This window comes from Cyphomyrmex costatus, unplaced genomic scaffold (genome assembly GCF_001594065.2).
Source record: "Cyphomyrmex costatus isolate MS0001 unplaced genomic scaffold, Ccosl1.0 scaffold567, whole genome shotgun sequence".
Taxonomy (NCBI): Eukaryota; Metazoa; Arthropoda; class Insecta; order Hymenoptera; family Formicidae; genus Cyphomyrmex; species Cyphomyrmex costatus.
The window spans coordinates 236,010-247,711 of record NW_017279855.1 but is presented as its reverse complement, the minus strand read 5'-3'; positions in this window follow the sequence as shown (position 1 = coordinate 247,711).

Below are 11,702 nucleotides of genomic sequence, written 5' to 3'. Positions count from 1 at the left end.
GTTAAATAGGGCGAATAAGAGTCAAATTACAATTTAAAAAAGTATAACAATTAAATTAGCTGCAAAGTATCTTATCTTATTTTATTACTCCAAATATATTTTATAATAAATTGACGCAGAGGATATTTACATATGGACAGATTACAAAAAAATTTTTATTTTATTTTTGACAAGGTATATATGACTTTAATATTTGTATTAGATTTTAATAATTTGGACAGGGTTAATAAGACATTTAGTAGTTAAATTTTTAAACAACGTTATAATTTTTATACTTTTTATCAGGATCAAAGAAAAAAACACATACAAATACGAATGTTCAAATTTTATACACCGAATCTATGAATTTCAACAATATGAAGATTGTATAATGTTAATTTAATTTTAAGTAAAATTATTGTATCATTGAAAATGACCCGATCGGAGTCGAAACGTCTGACGTTGTAGTAATATATGAATTAAAATAATTCGTTAAATTAATTTGGCTCTACGCCCTAGTTATATTTTTATATCACTTTAATTAAATTTCTATCTTCAGATTAATTAGATGTGTCAAAGCATTTATAACGTCAAGTGGACACTACCGCACACAAAAATGATAAATACATTTAAAATATAATATATAATATAACCATATAAAAGTAACTATTAAATTAGTTACTAGTTATACTTAAATGATGTAACTAAGTTAAGTTACAATTACAGATGGATAGAAAGTAACGAAATTAAGTTACACTTACTCAAAAAAATAATTCTAACTGTAATGTTACAAGTAAAGAGTTACTTCCCATCATTGAATAATAGTATTATATATATAGATTTATAAGAGATATTTAATATTACAAAATGCGTGATACCTCAACGAAATTATCTTTTTAAAAGAAGTGTTAAGACGTTAAGAGTGCATGTTCGCCTCACAAAACTGTTACATTATATATTATTATATACAAAAAGTGAAACGAAGTCTTTAAATTGCGCTAATTGTAAAAGAAATATATTATCTTGCCACATACATAACATATACTTTATTTCAAAAAGCAAAGGTGCAAAAAACTTGGCGATGCTAGACCTCAAAATATACAATAATAAGATATAGTTATTAAATAACAACCGAATAAAAAAAATAATGAAAAGATTTAAGAAAGAAAATGCAGTATTAAGATGCAGACTATCAAGAGACACAGTATATGTAATGTGTTGTGCCAAGTAAACGCACAGCGTGAGATTGTGAGATTTTGTATTATAGAATAAGTATAAATACATGTATAAAAAATCAAGGACTCAGAATTAAGTACATATGAGTGAGTTATGTTAAGGATTTTCTCCGAAAAATCCATTTTCTTTAGATTTTTCTGAAACTTATAGAAAAAGCTTGTTTTAGTGTCCTGAACATGTACTTTAAAACTCAATACCTAGGACGGGTTTTAAAATCAAGATATTCCACTTGGAAGTTGAAGTGTTTAACATAGGGTTCCTATCTAAGCTTATTCGAAACTGGTTTCTTTATTTACTATTAAAGTTATTCTTTACAATTTTTTAAAACAATGAGATATAAAACTTGATATCACGAGGAATAATATGAAATTTGTCTGAATATGGCTTCCGGTATTTGTTTTTAAGAAATCATTGAGTATAAAGTAAGTAAGTCTGCTATTTTTTCGACCAGCCGACCGTCGGCAGCGGCGAAGGTGGGGATATTAACGATTTATGTCGTATGAAACATCGTATGAAACGTCGAAATGATATGATATAAAACTATGGCACCTAAAGCTGGTTCTACATTAATTCCAAGCCGATCGCAAGTTTGTTGCGACAGCCAATCTCAAGCTTGTATTTTGAAATCAACGCTTCAAATTGGCTGTTGTAACAAACTTGCGATCGGCTTGCAACTAATGTGAAACCGGCTTAATAAACATATGGCAGTAAGACGCAAGCAGTAAGCGAATTAACCAATCACAGTAGAGATCGAAAGCCATTACTTAAGCAATAGCAAATCCACAACGTTGATTTCCATACTGCTTATGCTTACTGCCTTAAGTTTTTAGTGAGCCATGGTCTTTATACTTACATGCAATATCTCACATTTTCATAATAATAATTAGTAATATAGATAAGGTTAATTAAAAAAAAAAGAATCTTATTTTATGATCATTGATTTGCATTTGTTTTCCTTTTTACTTTAGGTTAAGCACAACTGCAGTCGGAGAAAGTTCTTAATTTAAAAATATAGACATTAAACTATATTTATTTCTTTTATGTAACATACAGTTATTATATTTTGAGATCTAGCAAGGCCAAGTTTGTATCTTTACCTTTTGAAATAAGGTACATGTTATATATGTGGCAAGAAAATATATTCCTTTCACAATTGGCGCAATTTAGAGATTTTGTTTCATTTTTTTATAATGTAATAATAAACATAACATAAAATTGCGTTTTAACAACAGTTTGAAGTCGTTTTATTACGAATTTGCAGTAGATATTCTTTCATATAAATATCTCCCATAATAAATCTAGATTGTCACTCTTCTAAAAAATATATGTATCAAGTATATTATTAATAAATTAAAGTATAATGTATATTAAGTATAATGTATATTATTCGATTATTCAATAAGTATAAAATATATTCTTCACGTACAGTGGAATCATATACCGGAAAAGTTTCGCGAATAAGGAAACATTGAGTAATGATAATTCCATTTTTTAAATAGGTTCAAACTATCAAAATGAGTTTACTGCAGATGAGCTTGTTGTACGATTCGTTGATCGGAAAGCATTTGTTATTTCATGTTTATGCAACTTCTGACAATACCGGTTTAATTTTCTTGAAGAACATCTTTATGAAATTTAAACGATTTCGTCGTCGCTCATAAGAATGCCGCATATGCATATGTACATACACGTATGTATATGTACGGATATAATAGGTACACACATGAAGACCTTGGGTTAGTCGTTCCCAATATCTCGACATGCTTATATGTCAACAAATTATTTCAAATTCAACCGTATTCTTAGGTCTTGATCTATACGTTTAAACTGTAACTAGTGCATAAAAGTAATTATATCATCAAAGAATCAGACAAATATACAACGTCAAAGGTGTCATTCTAATTTTAAATTTTTCTTATCTCATAACAAATTCTAACTCTGACACAGCTTTCTGTTACTTCCTTGTAACTTTTAGTGACAGCTGTCAGTTTATTAAAGTTTGATATTATTAAATTTTTACATTTTTTATGATTTTAGGTGTTAAAGTACAAAAGTGAAAGTGTCTACATACATTCAGAACATATAAACTACGATAATAATATAAAGAAACGTTACAGTAAATAGAAACGTTACAATAAATAGAAAAATATATCCAGGATGGATCAGAGAATTGATTCGAAAAAGGTGAAACAAAATGAAGAAACTAATAACGACACAATAGAATCTGAACACCAACAGTGCGGTAAGATTTATGTAGCTCCTAATAAACATTCATACCATTATTAATACATTTGTGCATTACAAATTGCTCAACAAAATTAAACCATTACATAATTTACTATCCAGAAATTGGCAAATTACAATGTAAATAACTTTGTCAATAATCATATTGTCAAAATTTTTACAAAAGCACATTAAAGCTATAAATCTGTTTTTTCTCAGATCGGTACTTTAAAAACGATGTTACTATAATACTTTATAAAATTACGTAGATATAAAGGGTGGTACAATAGATTTCAAAACTGTTAACGAAACTTGTGAAGTTCCTCATCACGAATTAAAAATTGTGCACTGATGCGGTATACAGCATTCAAAAAGTTAATCTTGGCCTATAAATTGCAACTCTTTCGAGTTTTGATCACTGTTCTTTCTCTGAGTTATTCGATGTTGAAGTAAACAGAACTTTTTTACTTCAACGTTCAGTAAACCTGTGAAAAGGTCATACGGAAGTCGAAGAAAAAGCAAATAATGTATGAAAGACGATTCAATGTTTCGGAAGCTGTAAACCGTATTTGTACATAATTTTTATTTTGCGCCGTGCAGTACCAAAATTACGTTTAAAATTTTAAATTTTGTTGCATCATTATTTACGATATTGTAACTTCATGAAATATCAACAGCACTTTTTCTCAGTGTAAGAAGATATCAGTGTAAAATGTTTTTTTAATCATGCCGGTACGGTAATGTTTGACCAAATTATTATATTTCAATGATTGCTTATTTTTGCAAATAATGCATTAATTTCTATGAATAGGATGTTTAAATATTATGAGATTCGTATTACCGTTTTTATTAATGATACGAACTTTTCTTAATATTCAGATAATAGTTCAAACACCCCGACAACTTCGAATCAGAATAAGAGAGACATAAATAATTTAATTATGCCATACATATGCGAAGCATGTGGTAAAGAATTTTCGTTTAAATCGTGGTTGGATAGACATAAAAGAATTCATACAGGCGAAGAACCTTTCGAATGCGTATCTTGTAGTAAAAGATTTAGGTGAGAATATAATAAGTGAAGAACGTAAGTCGTTACGGTAATTACGTAGCACTTGAGTATCAATGATTAAATTAAGTGGTAAAAAATAATAAATATTCTAACGATCACACACACACACACACACACACACACACACACACACACACACACACACACACACACACACACACATTTACAGACAAAAATCAACCTTAGTTCGGCACGTGGCTGCACGACATAAAAATGATGACAGTTACAAGAAAAATAAGGACAATGTAAGGGTGACACACACATGCGGACAGTGTCATAAAAAGTATAAGAGAAAAACGGATTTACTTAAACATAAAAGAATGCATGACGATGAAGGACTTTTTGAATGCAAATATTGTGGGTTAAGATTTACGTAAGTATTTAATTAAGCATCAAAAGTTAAACTAATTGTTTGGTTCTTCAACATAAATGCTTATATAAATTGATAAAAAATAATAAATATTGCAACGGTTGTTTTGTAGGCATAACAGAGACCTAAATAAGCACAAGAATAAAGAGCATCCTAGTGATGAAAGGGTATAAGGATAATAAGGACCAATATGATATAGGTACGTCTCACAAATATGGAACGTTTAATAAAGAGTTTAAAAATAAATCGGATTTCCATAAACATGAAGGACTTCATAATGTCGAAAATTCTTATAAAAGCGTATTTTGTGGAACAAGATTTAAGTGTGTATTTAATTGAATAATAAAAATTAGAGTAATTGCTTCGTTCTCCAGTCTCAGTACTTAAATTAATTAAAATATTTTAAAGATAATCAAGGTTTGTGTATTCGAAAGAACTTAAGTCAATCTTAAAAAAACTGTAGTAAAATCTCCCCTTTACACAGTCAGCCTCAAATAATTTCCTAGTTACCTTGACCTACACCTTAACCCTCAAAATTACTTAATCAATGTTTATATTGCTATTTGTTTTCATTTTTCTGGTACATGTAACCATCATAATAATCTAACTGGGAAAGTTAGATTATTATGATCGCGCACGGGATGTAAGAAATCCGGTTTCGGCTCCCGGCCGAGATAACATTTTTCGCAATAAGAATAATTCATTTACAGATTTTAATTTATCTCTCAACATTATTAATTCCGATTTAAGATGCGTAAGGGGCATCAAAAATTGTTAAATTGCTACTACAATATAAATCGTGATATTATTACGACGGTTTTGTCGGGTTGCGTTTCAAGACCGAAAAATTGTTTGGTGCGCAGTTTAAAAGATAACATACATAGCGTATAAATTCACATGGAATTACCCCAGTCAGAAATAATTCCTCGAAAAGACTTTCTAACAATACGCACTTTAAACTTCCTGGAATGTTATTCCCTTTAACTAATATTATAGTTGAATCTCATTTTATTGTCCTACACCAGCTGAATGAAATTATTTTTATTTGTACTTCATAGTTAATTCATTATAATGTTATTACGTTACTTTTGTAAATGTGTTGAAGACTTTAGAGCACAACGTCAACCTTAAAATTCAATTCTGAAAGTATTCTTGCATTTGTTATTTTTAGATAGCCATGCTGAAACAGAGTACTTTTATGTACCCCTACTCTAATAGAACATCCGTTTGTGTGTGTACTATATATATATACTAATAACGCAAATTAATTAACTTTAATATCGATTCACCTTGCACTTCATCTTTTTCTTACAAGAAGAGTAAGTTGAATTGAGGTTAACAATAATCTACATTAGTGGAAATAGGCATCAAAGTAGTTATATACTAACAGAACTGAAGTAATTATTTCGCAAGCACTAACTAACATTAACTGTCTTTTACTATAAATAAGTAAAAAATTAAGAAAGATACCTTTGACTTTAATTCTAACTTGAATCAATATGGAAACGACTTCGATTCTTAAATCAATGAAATTTAAATGTTGTTCTATCGTACAAGTTTTTAATATCGTTTTAAGAGATCAATTCAAGATTTCAATTCTAACTCAAAAATTAAAGAAATTTGGAATAAAAAATCTGTCGAAATCAACAGAAATTTCGAAAATTTTCCATTTTTATTTTCGACATCTTTTTGAGAAACTATTTCTGACTGGGATAATAGCACCTATGATCTAGTTCGATCGTTAAAGGCAATTTTTTATTGGTTTCTCTCACATGTTAATCAATGTCTACAATAAGCAAATCATGCATAAATGTGTTTTAAAGCAGTACAATGACAACTGACTATAGTTTTGCCTCTTTTGTGACTATATGTAAGACGAAGCAAGAACGAGCATATACTTACAAACCTTTTCGTTGTTTATCGATCCTTCACTCGCTACCGAAGTTTTAACACTTTTAAATTCCGTGCACTCTACAGGAATAATTATTTACTTTTTAGGTTCACACATTTTATTCATGATGTCATACTGCGATTAACAATGGTAGAGATAATCTCAAATACAATTATGTTTACTCTAAACAAGTGTAAGGAACAAACAACGACGAAAGAAATTGAGAATATGGATGAAATACTTTTACGAGATATAGTTAAATAGATAGATTTCCAGTGGTTATAATTTTTATACGAGGTAACGCTAATGCATATTTTTGTATAAACAGCATCCTTATAAGCGCATATTATTTCATACTAACATAAGTATAAACCGTTAACTCCTTAGATGAAATCAAATCGATGTCGATTGACCTTTCGTACCTCTTTTTTTATATACAAGACACTATCAAATAATTTTTAAAGAAGAATGACATTTTACGAACGCTTTATCGAAGAAGTCAATGTTTTTTTGAAGATTTAGTAAAAGGATATTAGTAAATTATTATGTCAACCTGTCATAAAATTCAAAAATTTTCAAACGGAATATTGAAATCAAGATACATTAGGTATACTTTAGAAATTTAATTGTATCATATTATGAAAAACTTACTAAAATTTTATGATATTAATTATAATACTTATTCTTGCATTTTTAATAGATGTTTATATGTCTAATCGCTGTAATACTACGACGATATTAAAAGTTTAATTAGATCTTACTGTAATATTATACGGACGTAAAAGACCATTTTAAAAACATTGATTGCTAAAACGTTTTTGTTACAATATTGTGGATACAAGTTGCAGTAATACAAAAATGTTACGTTGGTTATGTATGTTATAATAATACTTTGGCAAAGTTAAGGAAAAATATTATATAAATGGATGTATAATATCAATTAAATAGTCTCACAATTTTTAAAAACATAAATTATTACTAATTATAAGAAATAATTTATAATAATTTAGTTAACCGTTAATTATGTTTATGTGTCATTGTACCACCATTCTGCGCAAATAGGGTTTAACTTGCAATGTTCATAAAGCGTATATAATATGAAAAATTTCATCTTTAACTATTATTGTCCTTGAAATTATTTTAATGTAATAAATCCATGTACTTACGTCATCGTTTGATTTAATGTAATACAATGCGGCGAATAAAAGGCTTTCTTGAAATTGTATCGACGTTGTACTAAAAGATGCTGGAACCCTTTTGCAGTTCCTGCGACAGTGACATTTCAGCGTTTAGTCGCGAGCAATTAGATATTTTGCTTTTATATGTGTTACGTATACAAAGTTCATAAAGTTGTTGCGATTTTATTTGTTTGGCCCAAGTTGACACTGATATTTTAATTAGAAACGAGATTGCAATGATGAAAAGTTAAACTGTGATTATGAAAAATTGTGATACGATTTTCAAACTTTTGATTGATTTGAGATGAAATCGTGTGTAGAATCCAATTTTCATAAACAATCGTCAGTTCATTTTGTGAATCGATGGAAGATAGCGATAAATTGCGTTAAACTGAGTTCTGTTTTCGTTTCTTTCGTGTGTGCCTGAGGTCACGTACCATGCGTTGCACGAATGCCTGGGGTTTGATTTGAGAAATCCACGTTTCATTCTTAGCATTTTTACATTCACGACTGATACAGCCGGATGTAAACGTCAGCGATCATGAATATATCGTAGAGTTAGTAAATTTTTTGTTTTGATAGCCGATCGACGTAATCTCAGTTTTCATCGGTAAATTTCTGCAAATGCAAAGCAATTATATTTCTTTAAAACTACATCTTATCTGATATATTAAAGGCTTCGATCTCCGACCCTTTTCATTTAAGTTTTGGAATATTTCAGAAATTTTACTGTTCAAAACTAAGGTTACGTTGGTCGGCTGTTAAAACACAGTTTATTAACATTACGATATGATCCCTGATGCATCATCGTATCAGTCGTGAATGTAAAAAGAAGTAAGAACGAAACATAGACTTCTAAAATCGAACCCCAGGTATTGCTACGTACTGTATATATTTATGTATATACATATATATGTATATATATGTATATATATGCATATATGTATATATATGCATTATGTGCAGACAATAATTTTCTATCAGTGGCGGAATTTGAAGTTGAAGATATTGTAATCGAAACAACGATAGAATTAAGTATTTAGTGATACTATGGCTAATGTAATATCTTCAAAATTTGTGCCGTATTCGTGCTTACGGCACTGTAAGCATTATTTGTAATTTAAGCTAAATTGTAAGTTTCTTTAATATCTGATGGATCCTTACTGAATGGGTACTCTGTAAAAAACAGAATGTTAATTTTAACTCAAAGATGTTGAGTATTTTTTCTGAGCATGAAAATGTTAAACTTAACATTTTTGTGTTAATGTAAACATTTTCGCATATCTAAAAAATCTACTGAACGTTTTTTTTTTTAGTCAAAATCAACATGTTATTTTTTACACTGTAACGTCACAAAGTTATAATTATGATGGCATCACGTAATTAATGTTAGTAAATTCCACGTAACGGGTCATTCCAAAACATTATGGTACCGTTTAATGCTTCTAATTGTTGGGTAATTGCGCTGACAATATATCTATTTAAAAAAAAAAATTTTTCAATAGATTTTTATAGGGTTTTCGAAATCTTTATATATGTGTAATGATATACTTGGCAATGTATAGAGCTCATGTTTTTTGTTAATACGCTTTATGTGTGTTAATACGCTTGGCGTATCTCTTTTACCTTTGTAAAGCCTTTTTTATAGGATTTCACTTCTTTTTGTAAAAATTAGGGAGTACTCGTCTTTTATAACATCGAATGTGTTCAGACGGCGACAGATGACTTAAATTAATTATATCGTCATGTATAGAATATAATTAATTTTTATTTTTAGTATATTTATGTCGTATGAAACGTCGTATGAAACGTCGAAATGATATGATTTAAAACTATGTCACCTAAAGCTGCTTCTACATTAGTTGCAAGCCGATCGCAAGTTTATTGCGACAGCCAATCTCAAGATTGTACTTTGAAATCAACGCTTCAGATTGGCTGCTGCAACAAACTTGCGATCCGCTTGCAACTAATGTAGAACCGGCTTAATAAACATATGGCAGTAAGACGCAAGCAGTAAACGACCAATCACAGTAGAGATCGTAAAGCCATAACTTAAGCAATAGCAAATCCACAATGTTGATTTCCTTACTGCTTATGCTTACTGCCTTAAGTTTTTAGTGAGCCATGGTCTTTATACTTAAGTACATGCAATATCTCACATTTTCATAATAATAATTAGTAATATAGATAAGGGTACTTAAAAAAAAAGAATTTTTTTTCATGATCATTGATTTGCATCTGTTTTCCTTTTTTACTTTAGGTTAAGCACAACTGCAGTCGGAGAAAGTTCTTAATTTAAAAATATAGGCATTAAACTACATTTATTTCTTTTACGTAACATACAGTTATTATATTTTGAGGTCTAGCAACGCCAAGTTTGTATCTTTACCTTTTGAAATAATAAGGTACATGTTACAGATGTGGCAAGAAAATATATTCCTTTCACAATTGGCGCAATTTAGAGATCTTGTTTCATTTTTTTATAGCGTAATAATAAACATAACATAAAATTGCGTTTTAACAACAGTTTGAAGTCGTTTTATTACGAATTTGCAGTAGATATTCTTTCATATAAATATCTCTCATAAATCTTTTGTCACTTTTGTAAAAAAAAATATGTATCAATTAAGTATATTATTAATAAATTAAAGTATAATGTATTTTAAGGGATATGGACAGTGTGAAGGCCTGAAAAATAGGAGGTTCTTTGGGAATTTTTTTTTAAATATAATAAAGTCAGGTAATTTTGTTTTATGGCATCTTTATTGTATCAATTCTGAGTAATGTAAAAAAATTTTTTTTGTCTCGATTACTTATATATAGGCTGCTGTACAAAAGGGTAATCTTGAACAGTTACTTTTGCCTCGTTGACAGCAAATCAAAAAATCTACTCGACCTATTGACTTGGTGTAAATTGCATTTTGTTCAGAAAACTTACCTCTGTAGCAGGACGTAGGGAAATTACAAAATTGCAAAAAGTAACAAAATGGCGGACATATGAATTTTTTTTTTAATTTGGCCTTTTTTACAAAAAGCCTTTGTTACAAAAAAGTTGAATAAAATTGTGAAATTTTTATTAATTAAAAAACGGCTACGTCCAGCGATAGAGGTAAGTTTTCTGAACAAATTGCAATTTACACCAAGTCAATTGGTCGAGTAGATTTTTTGATTTGTTGTCAACAAGGCAAAAGTAACTGTTCAATATTACCATTTTTTACAGCAGCCTATATATAAGTAATCGAGACAAAAAAAATTTTTTTACGTACCTCAGAATTGATACAATAAAGACGCCATAAAACAAAATCACCTGAATTTATTATATTTTTTAAAAAAATTCCCAAAGAACCTCCGATTTTTCAGATCTTTACACTGTCCATACTCCTTAAGTATAATGTATATTATTCGAATATTCAATAAGTATAAAATATATTCTTCACGTACAATGGAATCATATACCGGAAAAGTTTCGCGAATAAGGAAACATTGAGTAACGATAATTTTATGTTTTAAATAGGTTCAAACCATCAAAATGAGTTTACTGCAGATGAGCTTGTTGCACAATTCGTTGATCGGAAAGCATTTGTTATTTCATGTTTATGCAACTTCTGACAATACCGGTTTAATTTTCAGGAAGCACATCTTTATGAAATTTAAACGATTTTGTCGTGTCTCATAAGAATGCCACATATACATATACATATACATATGTACATACACATACGGATATAATAGGTACACACAAAAAGACCTTGG